Below are 18,778 nucleotides of genomic sequence, written 5' to 3' on the forward strand. Positions count from 1 at the left end.
AGATTATGCGTTTTTATTTTTACACTATAATCATCTATCCGCCAAAATGTGCCACATGATAAACAAAGCTTGACGAAAATAACTCACCCACAAGTAGGGAAGGGCGTCATCTGAAGCGTTATAATAAAAAAAAATTTTCTAACAAACTTGGACACTTTTTTTATTAACACCTGGTTTTTCTCATTTCGAAATCCGATATATACGTGTAAAATTTAAAACGAAACTCGTTTATCCATTCTTTTGTGAAAATCGATTCTCTGTACGGCTTATGTGGAGCTAATCAAAGCCAGAAAGTTTGGTAAAATAATTTCGATATCGTTTTCAGTTTTATATTGGATCTTGAAATACTTTAAAGCTTTCCTTTATCACTTAATACTAGTTTCAAATCAAATAAAAAATTATACTTATCCTTATAGTAATGTTTTTACAAGAAATTTTTGCCTAATCTATTGGAATTATGTAAATATGTAACAGAAAATATGCTTTTTTTAGAAATAGTATTGATTTTATATTTTTTTTTTTGTTACAAGTAAATTAACCGTTGTGATAAGTTTATTTAATTAATATTTCGTAAGTATTCTTAAATATGTTCTTACTTAATTCGAATATTTAAAAAGCTTGATACCCTCAACCAAAATGAAATCGGTGTTTGTATTTCGAAAACCTATTCGTTGTGTGCGTAGTCATGGTAGGGAAAAAGCGCTTCCAGTGAAAAATTTTCGCGATAAAGAAGGCTGTTTTGACTAATTTGCAATTCTTTACATGTTAATGTTATAGAAAAGGTCAAATTAAAATTATTGAAAAACACTAATTAATTAAACTAAATGCATTAAAAATTGTGAAAATAAGAAATCAAATTGCACAAATATTATTTTTCAAATGTAAATTGTCATAATTATTTATTTAAATTTGTGAGACAATAATATTAAATTTTCAATGTAAGTCATAAATGCTATCCATACAATTGCATCCATACAATTATATTATTAAAGTAGTGTATCGTTACCATGGAAACACCTCCAATAAAACTCACGCATAGTGCGAATACTACTAATTCAATTATTTAAAAAAATTGCTAATATGTTACGAAGAATGAAGAAGTACGTAAACGATACAATAAATGCACGTTTTCAAAATAAAAGTCATATTTTTTAAATTTTATTTCTCATCAACAAATCATGGCCGGTCTGATTAATATTTTGATGAATATTACAATTTGACGCTGTCAAGCGAGTTTATGACTTTAGTTACATTTAATATATGACTTCAGTTATATAAGAAATGATAATTACAATATATTAACTTTATATACCGTGAGCCCATATTAAAGTGAATTTCCTATTATTATTTTTGTCTGATAATTTTAAAGTCGAAATTATTAACATACAAACTAAACCCGGCCACCTTTCGCTGTAGCTTTGTCTGATATTAATTTTTTGTTAATACCAAACTTAATTTTGATTAATCCGCCATTGCAGACAAAGATAATCCCTCCAAAAATAGCAGACAAAGATAAAAAATTTCGTGGCATTATGGACTTTAGGTCTTTTAGAATAAATGTAACTTACATTTTTTATTGTTTTATTAAATGCAGTGAATTGATATTCAAATACTGGAACGCATTTACAGTTGGTTCTTTTTATGTGCTTCTTAATATTTTTATTTCTTCGTAATAGCTCTAGCTATATGATTTTTGTTTACATAAAATAAAACCACAAAACTGTATTCTAATTTGATTATAATCTGTATAATAAGAATGTGTATAATCTTTGTCAAATATATTTTTATTATTTAGGCACCTTTCCTACCTATTTTGTAACAATTTTCATCATTTGTTTATTTTATTTATTTTAGTTTAGTTTGTTATTTGAATTGAAACATTGGCGTTCATACAAAGTTATGAAATTGCAATTAGTGTTTTAACATGTGTAGATAGATATTTACAAACTGGCGTTAAATCAAAATTATGTAGTTATTCATCTATCAATTGTTACTTAATTTACAATTTGACTTGACATTAATTACTTGATTCTATATACTTGTTACATATACCGAATACCGATACAAAATATATCGTTATCGTTACAATGTTTCATGAAAAACAAAGTCTATCCGAATGGAAATTTCTGACTTACAACTACTATATCGAGTGATTTAAAAAAAATGCATCTATATATTTCCAAAAAGAAATGGACAAGTGAAATTTACAAAATTTAAAAAACCCCCGACAAATGCGATTTATTCCCTGTAAACCGATTTTTGGAAAAGCTATAAAATGTTCTCAATCAAGTCGGTTCAACCGTTTAGAGGCTACGATGCCACTGAGAAACACACACGCGCACAGATAAACATTTCAAACTTATAACACTTCTTCTTAAATCAATATCGAAGTGATGGTCAAGGGCATCAGATGAGATGAAAAGGATACTTAGAGAGCTTTCATTTTTGGGACAAATTTTTCGAAATATTTTAATTGAAATTGAAATTTGAGTTGACTTTGTCTTAAATTAAATAATTTTTTTACTATTTCAGTTTTTGAAATGAATTGAGTCAGGTTTTTTTGATCATTCATTTCCATAGTAATTGTTTATATGTTAAAATTATATGTCATGCCTTTTCCAAACTGAATCGATTTTGAAAATCATCACCAAGTTTTTAGTTTTTTCGGGTACGGAAACTTAAACTCGCACGTACCTAAATAAGCGAGAAACTGGTTTAGGTACTGAGAAACCTCGATAAACTAAAAGAATGCGTTCCCAGAATATCATGGATTTTACAATGCTCCCCGACCTCGAATAGGGTAACATGTTAGGTTTAAGTACAGTTTATGCTGCCCATGACTCGTACTTGTTGAATAAATTTTAGTAATTGTAATAAATAAAATATAAAATTATTAAAACATTATTACATCATTAAAAGGAGCCACACTTTATTTCTTACCATAAATAATTACAATATTAAATAAATGTATTACCTTGTCTAAAAACCTCATAAGTATATAAATATTATGTCATCATACTTTGGTTACCGTAGTACCGTCGTTCAGCCCAAGTAGTCGTGTTTTTTTAAACATAATGTTATAAGTGTTTATTTGACGGTTATATCATACAAAATATGTCTGCTTTAAGTAAGTTGATAGCTCCATTATTTTAATCAATTCATCTAATTAAATGCAACTTAATAACACACAGACAATAATCCGGAAGCCAGTGACGAATTTGATCTCATACCTCTCCACAATGTTGATCATTTATTTCATGATCCAGAGATCAGCAAGCTATAACACAGCTGGCGTTTTTCAACGAAGATTTATCTCACCAGCAATTAAGAAAAAAGATAGAAAAACAAGCAAATAAAAAATTTGTTGAAGCTGCAGGGAAAAGTTTTTTGTACGATAAAATCTTATGAATTCATGTCAGCAGTGCTAGGTCGTCATCATCATCATGATCATTACCAGCAACTTGCTATGAATAATAATTAAAGCTGTACAATTAACTAATAACTATGTGATTCTGATCTTTCGCAACTTCTAATAACTGTTCATAGATGATGGTACTTATAGATTTGTTTATATTTTTATAATAATTAATAATAATTGCTCGCTAATAATTTCAATTTATAAATTATGAAAATTTAATTATTCATACTATATTCATACTATATGTTTTGGAATTTGATGAAACTCGGTGGATGGTGTAATTTTGATCCAAAAAGTATAAAAATCAGGTTAATTTATTGATTGGATTCAGGGTTTCTGAGATATCGCAATATTTTAATCGATTTTAGTCCGTATCTCAAAAACTACTCGACCAGTCAACAAATGTACACGATTTTTGTCCTTTTTGGATCAAAATTACCTAATATACTAGCAATTGTGATATTTTTCTTAATTTAAAGGCTACAGACCAGTAATAATTTCATACAAATTGAATAAGCATCTTTAAAAAAAAAAGTCCAGCTTATCAACATAAAATGATAAAACCAATGGTAGAATAGTATAGGTATGAAATGATTCACCAAAAAACCATTGAATAACTTCAAAAAAATGACGATTTAATCTAAAAATGTTTTTTAATGAAACATTATTTTCAACAGCAATTTGTTTATGATCTATAACATTTTGAAGTTGGCGTCCACTTCAAAAGGTGTGATAACTTTCAACAAAGTTAAATTAATTGAATTGTTTGTCTAATTACGATTTAGAACAATGGTTAAAAGCTTAATGTAAAATTAAATATAAACAAAATATTTTTTTTTATTTTGCACATTTTCCAACTGTTTATTTATTTCCACAATTTATTGAGATAAGAAAGTAAAAAGTGCTTGTTTTTGTTGTAAATCAATAAACTAATAAAATTACTCATACTAAAAGTACTCATAGCTTAAAAAAACACATTCAAAATTACTCGTTTGACATTCACGTGATAATTTTAACGAACAGAAAAATGTTCTAAAATAATTATAGACATTCGGCATTCCAATGCCAAAATAGTAAACCAGGAATATATCATACGTTGGCAATACTTTAAAATATTATTTGCATTTTTTTTCTATCCCCTTCTGTACACTTTTCATCATCGTTTATCTTCTAAATATTAGAAAAATTTTTGGCAACATACATAAATTTATGACAAATTAAATCGACAGACACTCTCTAATGGTGACTCTAATATTCTTTACATCTGATAAAATAAAGACTTATTTGAAATAAATTTAGAACATCCAGGTTTCGTATTAGTTATTAAGTCATAATTCAAATATTTTTATTAATAAATTTTAAAATTAACATTCCTAAAAAACTTGAAGATTTTTTTAAATTACAATGTTTACAAAATTATTAATCGAAATTAAATCTAAAATTAGAAATGTGAATGCAGTTATTTGATTAATCTCATTACATAGATATTTTATGGCTACATAAATATAATAAATTACATAATTAATTTACGATTATTGTCTAAATTGTCTGATGAGCCTAGCATTTATTGGTGTACCGAGTACTCCGGGAGCTGAGCCTGTTTTCGTGACCGATTGGCGTCCACGAAAACGACCTATTGATTTCAAATTACAAAATATTACCTAAGACTAAGTGTAATGTCCCTCCCCCCAAGATAAAGATTTTTTTAACAAATTCATCAGAAAGTAAAAACGCCGAAAACCATAGGTCGTTTTTGTAGAAGTCAATCGGCCACGAAATCGGCTCAGCGTCCGGAGTATAGAGCCCACTTAAGAAACTTTCGACTTATTTAAAAATTGGCTTTTTTTGACAATCGCATTTCATTTTCAGTTGTAAATTTCCTGACATTTTTTTCCACGTATCCTGTTGGCAGTAACTTTCTTTTACTGTACCTACAGATATGGCAGATAAATTAAAGTCGTCGAAAACTTTATCAATCCTCGAAAAAGCTTTATTGTGGACTCACGGTCTATAATTTATAAAAAATAATTGTAATTTATTGTAAATAATAATAAATTATCTAAATATAACTTTTAAAAATATAATCGATTTAATTGTAAATGACAAAATTAACTATTTAATTAAACGTATGTACTTTGCTTGCTGCGTTTACGAACACACAACATAATTTAATATTTTCCATTCGTAAACAAACTTATTTGTTTGAACGCCAGTTAAACTATTTGAATAGGAATTTTCCACTCAATTTCAAAACCAAATGTCATTATTAACTTCAAAAGAGTATGATATTATTAATAGGTACATATAATAATAATTATCATTTTTATTCTAACAATCAAATAAATATTTAATGTTTTTTTTGTTTAACTTTCTGATAGAAATAAATTGTACTTATCCTGAAAATCAAAAATGATAAGTATTCGTAATTATTTATTGATTTTATAATATAAGATATATTATATTGTATGATATAAGACGAAAATTACGAATAAAATTGTTCGATATCTGGCGTAATTTTTAAAATATCGAAAATTGAAAATTTTGTTGAATTATTCAGCTTTCGATATTTCGAAAAGCAAGGCATATATCGAAAAATTTTATTCTTATTTTTCGTCTACATTCATGAAGGTATGACAAAATTCAACATCAAAGTTGAAAATAAGATGAAAATAATTTCAACTAAAAATTCTAAATCTACCCTGCTCGAACATCCCTTATATGGACGGAAACACTTGGTTCTTTTCTATGCCATTACTTATATGTTTACTTTCTATAAAAAAGTTTCTTTTATATTTGTTTTCATTCATTGAAATAAATATAGTTCACAAAATCCCGATTAGCTCGACTACAAAATCATCTCGATGAGCACTCCATGTATTCGTGAGGAATTAGTCATAGAAAGTTATATTTTGGAAATATTCCACAATTATTAACTTAATCACAAAGTTATTGGTCTGATCTTTTTACGCCATACTCATCACAGTTTTGTTAATTTCATAGAACAAAACTAGGTTTTATTTATTTACTATTATTTATAAATATTCAAGGTCAATAATATTTAATTACTTCAATCAAACTTTAAAATAAAGTATTATAATGCCAACGGTTGAATAATGATTTATGACAACATTCAAAAAATAATCATAACTTTTGTGAACATAACTAACTATCTTCACTTTATTCAAAAAATAATAATAATTTTGGCACATAACTGAATTTATATATTTTAGTTTTTATGTATATGAAATATATCAAGGTATACTAAGTTTAGTCCCAAGTTTGTAACGCTTAAAAATATTGATACTATGAACAAAATTTTGGTAAAGGTGTTCATAAAATCACCTAATTAATCCATTTCCGGTTATCTGTCTGTCTGTCGTCTGTCTATCGTCTGTCTGTCGTGTGTCCGTGCTAATTTTTATAGCGTGCTAAAGACGTAAAAGGTGAGGTTGAATTCGTAAATGAGCAGCAAAGGTCAATTTGGTCTTGGGCCCGTAGGACCCATCTTGTAAACCGTTATAGATAGAACAAAAGTTTTAATATAATATTCCTTATAAAAAAATAAATAACTTTTGTTTGAAACATTTTTTCGTAAACATCACTGTTTACCCGATAGTATGTATTATATGGGAATATCAGTTATATATTGTGTAACATGTATGTATTTGTAATGTGACAGAGTAATTCTGTCTATACTTGGTATTTCAACAATAAACTCAGTCAATTGTTTGATTTCACTTGTTTTTTATGTCTTTTGAGAAATAAATACTATTTTTTCAGTTCAAGAAATAAAAGCAATTATTCAAAGAATGCATATATGATCCATGCAAAACAATTGAACACTAAATTTATTCTATTATGTTGTACAAATAAATATACACTCATCAGGCCATTTGTTAAAATAATATAATTAAAATAAATCAAGGACCAAACATTACTTTTTTTTTATAAATTCAGGAAACAGTTGTTTTTAGTGTATGATTATAAATTGATTAAATAATCATTACAATCAAAAGATTAATTGTTTTTAAATATAAGTCTGTCTATATCGATGTCTATTATTATATAAAAGACCTTAGTAGTTCATGGCTTCTGTATTCTTCTCTTCAAGAAATCTTTATGCAATCAAATGGAGCTGTAAAAATTGACTATTGTTTGCACTTTGCAGAAGAAGTGAGTTATTGTGTCCTGAGTTCTGTTAAAATATTATCTACGTCCTCTCGGAAGCGACATTCATACCACGTTACATTTATAGCACGTTGAAGCCACTCGTTCACGACCGATCGATCACTGAAGTTAACAACATTGGGCACAGTCATTACTTGGATGGAAGACCACTTTAGAACATTACTTTAGCCTTTTTATTACTTTTTATATACATTGTATATTTTATCTATCTATATTGTATATAAAAGAAGAAACTGACTGATCGATCAACGCACAGCTGAAACCGCTGTATCTAGAAGCGTAAAATTTTGTACAAACGTTCCTTAAATGATGTAAATGTCAAATGAGAAGGGATTTTTGGAAATTCATCCGCTAAGGAGTTAAAAAGGTGAAAATTTTGTATATAGAAAATCCGTGTAAATTTTATAGACAAATGTAAATCAACGTTTGCTATAATGTCATGTTACTAAGGTTTTTTTTTTGTTTATAACATGCGGTTTATAATATGTACAAACGAGAATTCTTTTTATTCCTTTCACAAGCAGTACTTAAAAATGCTTCTTTATAAATCGAAAATTTGAAACTATATTTATTCGTTGTACGAAAAATTTGAAATAATGGTCGAGGGCAAACCATTGAAGATATAGAAACTTGAATTTTTTTAACGGATTTCTAAAGGAAAGGCAGTATAAAATATTTTCTTACAAAATCAAATATCATAGAATGAATATTTGATGCAGAACCACTAATAGTTACGGTTTTATAAAATACCTACTAAATTTTTTCTTTCCTTTCATGGAGACCATATGTTGTCCTGATCCTGATTTTATGATCGCTAAACTCGTAAAGTAGTCGATATAATGACTTGAAATTTTAACAGGTTGTTAAATTTTTACTTCTCTCTTATACATCTTTATTCCCAAGTTCTTGGTAGAACGAATATTTAAAATAATTCAAAAAAGCGATAAAAGTCGTATAAATGTCAAATGTTTTTCTAGATTATTTTTTTCAGACAAAATCACAGTGAAATGTAGTCGGGTTTAGGATTTAGGCTTTATAAATTAAAAAATTCAAAATTTATTCCAAAGTTTTAAGTTTTCACTTCGGTGGGCAGTTCCCGCTGACTGTCTATAATTTTTTTTAATATATTTTCAGTATAATTTTGAGTTAAATGTGAATAAGACCACCATCACTGTTACTGATTACGTACCTGACAACATTTTATTGCATTAAAAACAATAAAAAATAAACAAACAGCATTATCATATGATAATAGAATACACACTGTTTATTAACTATTAAATTTTATATTTTACAATTAGGTACTTCTTTAGTCTTCACATCAGTCCCAATGCCAATGACGCATTAAATAACGTAGTTTTTTAGATAAATAATAATTATTATATATGTTTAGTCAGTCACATGTTCATGACGTACATGCAATAGCATACATATTAGCAAGCATAGCATGGCATGAACATTGATTGTTGAATGTGTTAGCTATGGCATATCAGTTTTGTTGCTGATTGCTTTAGATTTAAAATTTTTTTTTACAGTGTACATACAAAGTCTTATTTAAATGCAAATAAATTTAATTTAGTGCATTAAAATAATAATACCACCTAATGGTTATTTGTTATTACTTCTCAAGATCATAAAATTGGAATCATTTATAATTAGACTAGCAGATACTTGCCTGCTTTGCTGGGCAATTTCCACTTTAAAAACAAAGACTACCGCGTAAAAGGCCTCACTTTCCATGCTCTCACTTACCCTCCCTTTTGTTCACTGTAACTTTTTTGAAAATAGAATTTTGCTCATGTAACTCGTTGATAAATTAACTTCCTATAGGTCAAAGAATTTTTAAAATCGGTTAAGTAGTTTTCAATTGATCTATTTTGTTTGATGTATCCAAAAAATTTCAGCCGCTATTTCACCACCTTGAGCTAAATTTTCAAAAATCCCTCCTCAATGCTCATCTATAGTGGAAAAAAAAAACCCACAGGTAAATTTACATAGTCCTGGCCCCGGGAGTTTTGTTTCATAATCATTGTTTCAAATATTTCGTACAACGATAAAATATAGTTTCAGATTTTTTATTATTTTTTAAAGGAGTATTCATATCATACCGCTTGTGAGAAGAATAATTATTTTGTAAATATTGTATATTAGAAAAACCTAAGCTACAATACAACATACGTTGATCTATATTGGTCAATAAAATTATTAAGATGGAGTTCCCATTTACAAAATCTACATCCCTTTTTAACCTCTTAGGGGATGAATTTTCAAAAATCCCTTCTTAGTGCTCACTTACGCCATTTAAAGAGCGCGTGTACAAAATTTCAGGCTTCTAGGAAACTTATGTTCTAGCCTAATTTGGGTAAACAAAGAATATTTACGATGAAAATGTTTCAAAAAAAAGTTATTTTTTTATAGGGAACATTTTTTACATTTAAACTTTTGCTGTATCTTTTACGGTTTACGGTTTACAACTCAATCGATCACTTTTTGCGTCTTGAACGCGCTGTAAAAATTTCAGCTTGATTTTTGAGTTACAGTGATAAAGAACGGACAGAAGGTAATGGACTAGTAACTGGTTATGGTTACCTAGTAACTTTATGAAGTCCTATATCAAAATTTTGTTCGTATCATCAATATTTCTAAGCGTTACAAACTTGGGACTTAAATTAGTATACTTAGATATATATTTCATATGTATAGGGTATAAAAAGTTGCTAATATAATTAAAGAAAATAAAAATAATTTGAACTATTGACAGTAAACAAATTCATTGAATCAATTATAGATTACTGCGTAATAAAATGTTGCGTTCTAGATGTAAGTATACATATATGATGACAATCGTGAAATTAAAGGAAAATGATAACATCTTATGTATTATAGATCTCTAAATATATATTATACGTACGGACAAATAGACTTTATCATGTTTTCACACACGTGATCATTATACAATTTTCTAATATGTAATCAATGTTTCTATAATATATAAATATATTTTTAATACATATATTGTATACGCGTATAATTGAATCAAATGTGTTTGACATTTACAATATCAATTTCAATATCAATCTCAAGGAAATTGTAAATATTTTTATACAATTCAATAAAAATTTTATTTGTACAAGAACAAAACTAAGCTAAAAAAATTTGCTTTATCTGACAAAAATGATAAAAATGATGAAATAAAATATTTTAAATGAAATATGTTTTTATAAGTATCGCGCTAACAACATATAAAGTAAATAATATAAATCTATGGTAAATTGACGAAAAATTATAGACCAGACATAACTCGAGTGCTGTTGATGGGAATCCCATATTGAAGCAAGAATTCTGTGATTAGTTTTGTCTGGCACTAGTATTAGAAATAGAAAATGGACCTGTCATTCGTGGCTCAAATGTTAAGTGTAATTTTATAGAAGAAGATTTTTATGTTTTCTACTATTTCTACTGCTGTAAGCTGCTATTTTGCAGGTGCTGTTAGCCATTTGCTGACATTCGATTAAAAACATAAATTACTTTTATTTTTCAAATGGGCTAACGCACGGAAGATGTTATAATTAAGGTGATTGTGAACCTACAGTATATAATCAAATAATGTGTTATTTTTAGTTTTACAATACCACGCAACTACAAAAATATGTAATATATTGTGTGCAAGTGCTGCCTATAAATTTGATAATATAGATATCGCTCTTCAATCATCAATACTCTAGTCGTCTTTGTTCATCAAATGATGATCTTCGATGAACTCGATAATTAAATTTAAATTTTGTTTTTATATCATTGGCAACCTTATACTTTTATGGTATTATTATAAACTACCGGATTATCTAAATATTTTAGATAGTTTTTTATCACATTCCCTAAATTTTTTGATATAGGAATATCCAATTGAAAAGGATAACCTATATGATTCATCATTTTTTCAGTCAACTTTGAACGATAAAATAATAATAAAAAGCCTGATGACCTAAGAATTTTTTGTGCTTTTTGGAAACTTTGTTAATCAAAAAATGAATTTATAAAGTTTTATTGAAATCCCTAGTATTATTCAATCCTTGCATATCTCCTTAAATTCGAAACTAAGCTCGGTAATACGCATGTATCATTTAATAAGACTATTTTTTTACTGTGTAAAATCCCTTTTTTCATCTACTAAAAATAACAAGCTTAATTAATGAAACTAATTTTACAATAAAAACATTGATTTTTATATTTTTATTATCATCTACCTGCCACAAACTTGTACCTATATTATTAATAAATAATAATAAACCATTTAATAATAGGAAGTTCATAATATTACTACGTGTAGCGTTGGATACTCTCTAACATCTATTTATAAAAAAAAAATGGGGAAAAAATTGAAGGTTGTTGAAGTTTACACGATGGAATCGTGCACACGTGTACACAATTATTTTATTTATTTTTTTTTTAATCAAAATAATATGATTTGCTGATAAAATATTATAATTTCATAAAAGTAATTACAACGACAATGATTGATAAGTTTTCTATGTTTTATTAATTTTTGCATATTTTGGTTACAGATCAACTACCACAGTATTAAAAAAAAATATATCTGCGAATTCGTTAAGGTATGTTGATAATTTTATATTTATTTTAAATTATTTCAATTTATTTTAATCAACAAATATCAGAATACTCGAAATAGTAATCAGTTTCACTATGAAGAGGTAATAAAATGTAATTTAATAATGGCTAAAGCATGTCCGTTCTATAAAAGATAAGAAAACTATGTAGGAAAAAGATACTCAGGGGAAGTTTCTCAATTCGTATTTCAATAAACTTAATAAAAATCTAACAACAAAAGTTTTAATTCCTTAAAGCGAAAAGTAGATTTCCACCGGTCAAAAATCGGGTAGTAATCGGGTAGTAATAGCTACAGACGACGTCGATATCAGGACTAACCGACCTCTGGGTGCGCTCTGAATTTTTTTATCTTCATATTCGTAATCAGCGAACTCAAAAACTCCCGAGTAATAAAATTCAGGACATTTTACACATAATTCGATAATAATGATTGGATAATTAACGAAAAATATATATAAAATTGATCGTTTTGAAAACGGCTAGATATATCGAAATTGTTCACTTTGATGAAAAATTTTGTTATCAAATCAAATTTCAAGATATTGTTAATTAGGATATGAAATATTGGCCTTTTTTTCGGGAAAATTTCTAAAGATTTCAAAATTTTAAATTCAACATTTTTTTTAGAGATTTATTGCGACAATTTTTGTTTGAAACTATTTTTCATAAAGTTAATGGTTTCCAAGATATTGGCCAAAAATACCCTAGCACTTTTGAGACTGCGTGTTAGTAGGGTCTTAACTAGAAGAAAAAACCTTCCTTTTTTGTAAGTTTTTTTTTGCCTTTGAATAAATCATAGACATATAAGAATAGACTGAAGAAGTGGGCGTTATTTGCCCAGACTCGATAAAAAGAGAACGATGCTCTGACGTACGTTTTGTTTCTTTTTAATTGCGTTTGCGCATTAACAGTCTTGGACAAGTTCTTACTGTAAATGGACAATTGCGCCAGTAAGTTACGCCCAAAAAAGAGACAAAACGTACGTCAGAGCATCATTCTCTTTTTACCGAGTCTAGAATCCGACTTACACGATCGTCCGTTACTAGCACGTGGTCTATTATTATATGTCTATGGAATAAGTGCATGGAATCGCTTATTTTCAGTTATTTTGGTAAGCGATTACATTGTTATATAGCGTTTTCAAAATCGCACATTTCCTTGCTCCAAATTTAAATTATTTTGAATTTCAACTAGCAATTTTTTTATTTACTTTAAAATAGTTTGTACATATACTACGTATGTATATTTTTAGTATAAATACTCTAATTAGCTATATTTAAACTATATAATAAGTGATAAATATATTTATTGATTTTATATGTTATAAGATTTCATAATACAATAATAAAATAATATATTTTTTCAAATTAAAAACAAGGACAAATGAATAAACAATATAAATTATATGTATATACAACGTACGTACGGACGTACGGACGTAAGTACGTAATGGCTGTAACTGGGCTGTCGGTGTATCATGGAAATATTAAAAAAAAATTACAAAATTATCAATAAAATAATCATGAGCAAAGAAAAAATTCAACCTGTTGAAATTCAATATTACTACAGAGTCCTCGATTTATATAACTTCGAAAATAGACTGAGTAGAAGCTTCAAATTTCACTTTTAGCAGGGGAAAAACTGAAAAATATATTTTGTGATTTTCTTAATTATTTCACTGGACGTAGCTAGTCAAAATAGATCCCAATCCAATATTTAGTTTAAATTGCAAGTAAATTGGTGAGTGGGTAATCGGTTCCTATCGAAAAGCCATTCAGATCACAATAATTGGTTGGGTGTTTCAGAAATTAATTTCTGTCATATAATGCTCGAAGATACAAGAGTTGACCTAAGAATTGAATGCGTATTTTTCAAAATATCGAAAATTGAAAGTTTTGTTTATTTATTCAGCTTTCGATATTTGATAAAGGCAGATATCGAAAAGTTTTATTCTTATTTTTCGTCTACATTCATAAAGATATACTAAAATTCATCATCAAAGTTGAAAATAAGATAAAAATAATTTCAACCCTAAATATAGCCTTCTCGTACCTACATCCCTTATATGGATGGAGACACTTTCTTTTCTATGTCATTGCTAATATGTTTACTTTCTATTAAAAACTTTTTTTTTAAATTTGTTTTCATTCGTTCCAAGTGAAAATTATCAAATACTTTCAAAATATGTCGTTTTTTGAGATTTCTCCACAAGATCAATGTATTTTATATCGATTTTCAATGATATTTTTCTGAAAAATTTGCATGGATACCTAGGCTGAAATTTTAACCACATATTCCTTGAGTAAAAGTCCACCTATAAAAAAATGTTGAGCCTTTGAATCAATTATTGTTGCCATGTTCATACATCCTTAATTGGCTAGCTGTAGCCAATTGATAAAATATTATCGCCGCACAATAAGATAAGTAACCCGATTAATAGCCCCATCTGGTAACACTGAGAACCAAGGATAACAAAATTAAATGCGTGCAAATATTTTTAACTAGGCAAAAAATTGAGTTTTTTAAGTGTATTTTTTAACCAAACATGTACGAAGTACGTATACTCAATGTCAGAAAAAATGCTCGTTTTAAAACATTCTAAGTGTTACTATTATAACATAACATATGATGAGTACGCTTAGAATGTTTTAACTGTGGCATTTTTTCTGACAGTGAGATACACACTATATTTAAATATTTGTACACACAAAATTAAAAACCACAATTGAATTGTAACAAATTATTAATTATTTTATTTAAATATTACAAAGTAAAATCATTTTATTAAAAAAATTATAACAAAATGATTATTGTTAATTATGGTAATTTATTTCCATTAATAGCGGTAACATTATCACATTAATAATTGAAATTTAATTTTAATACCCTCATTGCATTGAACAGTGAAAATTAGAACAAGTTGATTTTCATTGCAATGTTAAATTACTTTCACAAGGTTAAAATTTGATAAGGGAAATTGTAGAACTTTTTTTTTATATGTATTTTGTAAACACAGCGTATTTAAAAGAAAAGTATAATAATGTAGGTATTTTTTCAAATAATAAAATAAATAAAAACTCAACTAAGTTGAAAAACTGTTCTGAAACGATGAATACCAAATAATGAAGCCTTATATCTAATCATGTAGTCATAGATTAAGACAGGTCCGTAAACAAGAGTAAACAGGCAAAGAATCATGTAAAAGGCAGACAAAAGTTCAAGACAAAACCAAAAGACAAGAACAAAAGTTCTATAATTTACAATAGTATAAATTTCATAATTTGGTGATAGCGCAAAATTAAATTTTTTGGATTCTGATGACGCCATAAAGTTAAAAAGTTCAATTTTTTGATAACACAGGCAAATTTGATCCGATCTTATTGGAATTTTTTTTGAAACCCACTAATTTTGGGTCATTCTTTTAATTTTTTATGTCAGATTTTCACTTGCTTTCATTTATGTGCTTAATTCCATGACGAGGACTCCACATTCTTGAAACCTATTAGAGCTAGGATAATTTTGATCACAAATTTGAAAATTATGTCCCAAATTAGAAGAAAATAAAAATGTAGAACTTGCAGATTCTTTTGCAAACGATTCATTATACAATATAAAAGAATTTAGTTTATTTGCGCTCCCACCATAATGAAGAAACTTTCAGATAAATGCAAAGATACAAATATGATTCAAACTTGTAACAATTTTTTTAATGAGATATGCACTTAAATGAAATCTCATGGAATTTTTAAAATCATGAAGCACGGGAGATTATACAGTAAAATCTTACTTATCAATAGCTTGAATTTGTGGATAAGCCATCTTCCATTGTCTATAACTTTTGCAATTTTTTATGTGCTGGTAAACGCTTCCGATACATTTTTCTAGACATCATTCCGAATCCAACGAGATGACACACTTATTTTTAGAACCTTAATTTCTATATTATCATCAATTTGAACCAGTCGACAAGACTATTTGCTAACGGTTCGCATTATAAGTTGAAAATAATTTTTGTATTAAGAATCTCAGATATATAGAAATTCAATATAGATTTATTTTATAAAACGTATTCACGTAATTTATTTTCAATAAATTTTGGCTCATTGTTAAATTATAAATTATGCCAAGATCAAATACTTTATGCAAAAATAAATAAACAAGGTAGAAAAAGACAGTAAAACAATTAATGAATGAAAAAATAAAAATATGCAGATCAGTTGAACAAAATCATGGATAAACTATCATACAAAAGAAGTTTACTCAATCAAAAAAATTTTTATCTTAATTTATTCGATCCGTGAAAACCAATATTATAAACCTAAAGCTTCCCAAATTAAGTACGCATTCATTTTTCCATTACTTCAAATGTATCTTTTTAAGTTTAAATCGAGGTATTCTTCGCTACGTCTGGTAATAACTTTTAAGTAGATTATAATGGACGGTCACCTGTCGATTATAAGCGGCTTTACCTGTTAGTTCGTTTGCAAAAAAAAAATTGTTTTATAGCTGCATGGAATATTTTTTGGTCTATTATATTTTGGTAAATTATACAAAAATATTCGATCACAACAAATTTTCTTATAAAACTCATTTAAAAATCGAAAATTTGATTAATTAAAGAGGATAATAGGAATGGCACTAACCCCTGAAAGTAAATTAGATGCCACTAGGGATAGTACTGACCCCTGAGTTGTCAGTTTACTTTTATCGTTTTTGAAACATTCTATTCTTTTTCTTGATGCTCCGAGCACGTTTTTGGTTTTTTCATTTCGTTTGTTGCTTGAAATCTTTTCAAGCTGTTAGCAATTAAAAATTATATCACAGCCTAGGAAAACGTATTTATTAACTTATTTCGAAAAAAAAATAGACAACTAGAGTTCAAATTGTCGAACTATTTTTCGAACACAGATACCTAGTTTTATGTTTCGTTTCGATCTCTTATCTAGGTCGATATCTTATCACATCCTGTATTTTTATTTAAAAAATTTCATTTAATTTAAATTGCTGTCCCATTAAATCATTAACGTAGGAATTTGTTTACTACACTGGATTTTTCTTTGATAAAAAAAATTATCAAAAGAATGTAATTTGAAAAAAAAATTATCATTATTACATTTTTATAAAAACTGATAGTTAAGTTAACAATTTTACATCAAATACAATATCACTTTTTTATAAGTTAAGTTAAAGTAGGAGGTACTGTTGCAACGGTATGGAAAGTGTGAATGACGGTATGAAGTGTTTTGGATTATCGAGACTGTAGTTTTTTTAAAACAATTTTAATAATTTCCCTGCGCCAACACCATAATTACAAATTATTTCTGCAAACTTTGCTAGATGATTGTTTATTGTAAATAATAAACTGTATACTTCTCGAATTTTCAAGGAAATCAATAGATCGGCATTCAAATATATATAAATTGATAGAAACTAGAAAGACCATTACAAATCAAAAACTATTCGACACACTATTAGAGAAAGACAGTAACACCTTTTATAATTATGTATGCATGCACCCACTGTATATTCATTTCACTAAGTTACATTAAAAATAAATGATAGTTTCATAATAAATAGGAAATTAAATACACTGAAAAAAAAAAAAATAATAACAAGAAATAATTACATAAAAAATAATAATTTATCAAAAAGCAAAAATCAGAATGAAATAAAATAATATAAAATATCCTCTTCTACAAATTCGATAAATATATTATAATTTTCCTGTATACAAACAAACATAGCATAATATGAGAGAATGTGGTGAACACAAATACGTCACAAAAATCCATTACCAAATAATCATGACAGAAGAGGGTATATATCTTATACAGAGAACTCTGTAAAATTGTATACATGTATCTGTTAGAGTATCCAAAATGAAAATTGTATTACAAAGTATGTAAACAGGTCACCATCAGTTAAAGTGAGATATACAAATTATAAAATATATTTATATATATATAACATGGTTATAGAAGTGTTATCCTTGTTTGTCATTGATCATCATATATATTTGTGTGTATATGTGTCTTTTAAAACAACACATGGAATCATGAAACAAAACACATACACACAAATATTAGTGCTATAGACTGGCACAAGGCACACACTACAAGCACTAGCATTCTGGCAGTAAAGCACACATCATAACACTAGTGAAACAGTCAGGCTGTGAGTGTTCTATGTTCTGTGTTCTGTGTAGTGGATCTGTGTCCGTGTTGTAGCATCATTATTGTAGGTCTCTTATACGGTAGTAGTGTGTATACATTTATATAATATATAGCAAAAGAGAGAAGAAGAAGGGGTCTTCACATTAAAATACTACTGTTGTGTGTGATACTCTTAGAGAACTCACAATATTATACCTCTACCTAGTGAACAAACAAATCGACCGACAGCCACCAACAGCAGTGAGCAGTAAGTAGAATCATTCGTTTATTCCGTGTGTTAGTGGAGTGTGTGCTCGTGACCTAGCTTTTACGCAACGAATAGATATAATATAATATAAACGCGCAGACGCATTAAATATATAAATGGAGCTTT

The sequence above is a fragment of the Chrysoperla carnea genome, chromosome 3, assembly GCF_905475395.1.
Source record: "Chrysoperla carnea chromosome 3, inChrCarn1.1, whole genome shotgun sequence".
NCBI classification, from domain to species: Eukaryota; Metazoa; Arthropoda; class Insecta; order Neuroptera; family Chrysopidae; genus Chrysoperla; species Chrysoperla carnea.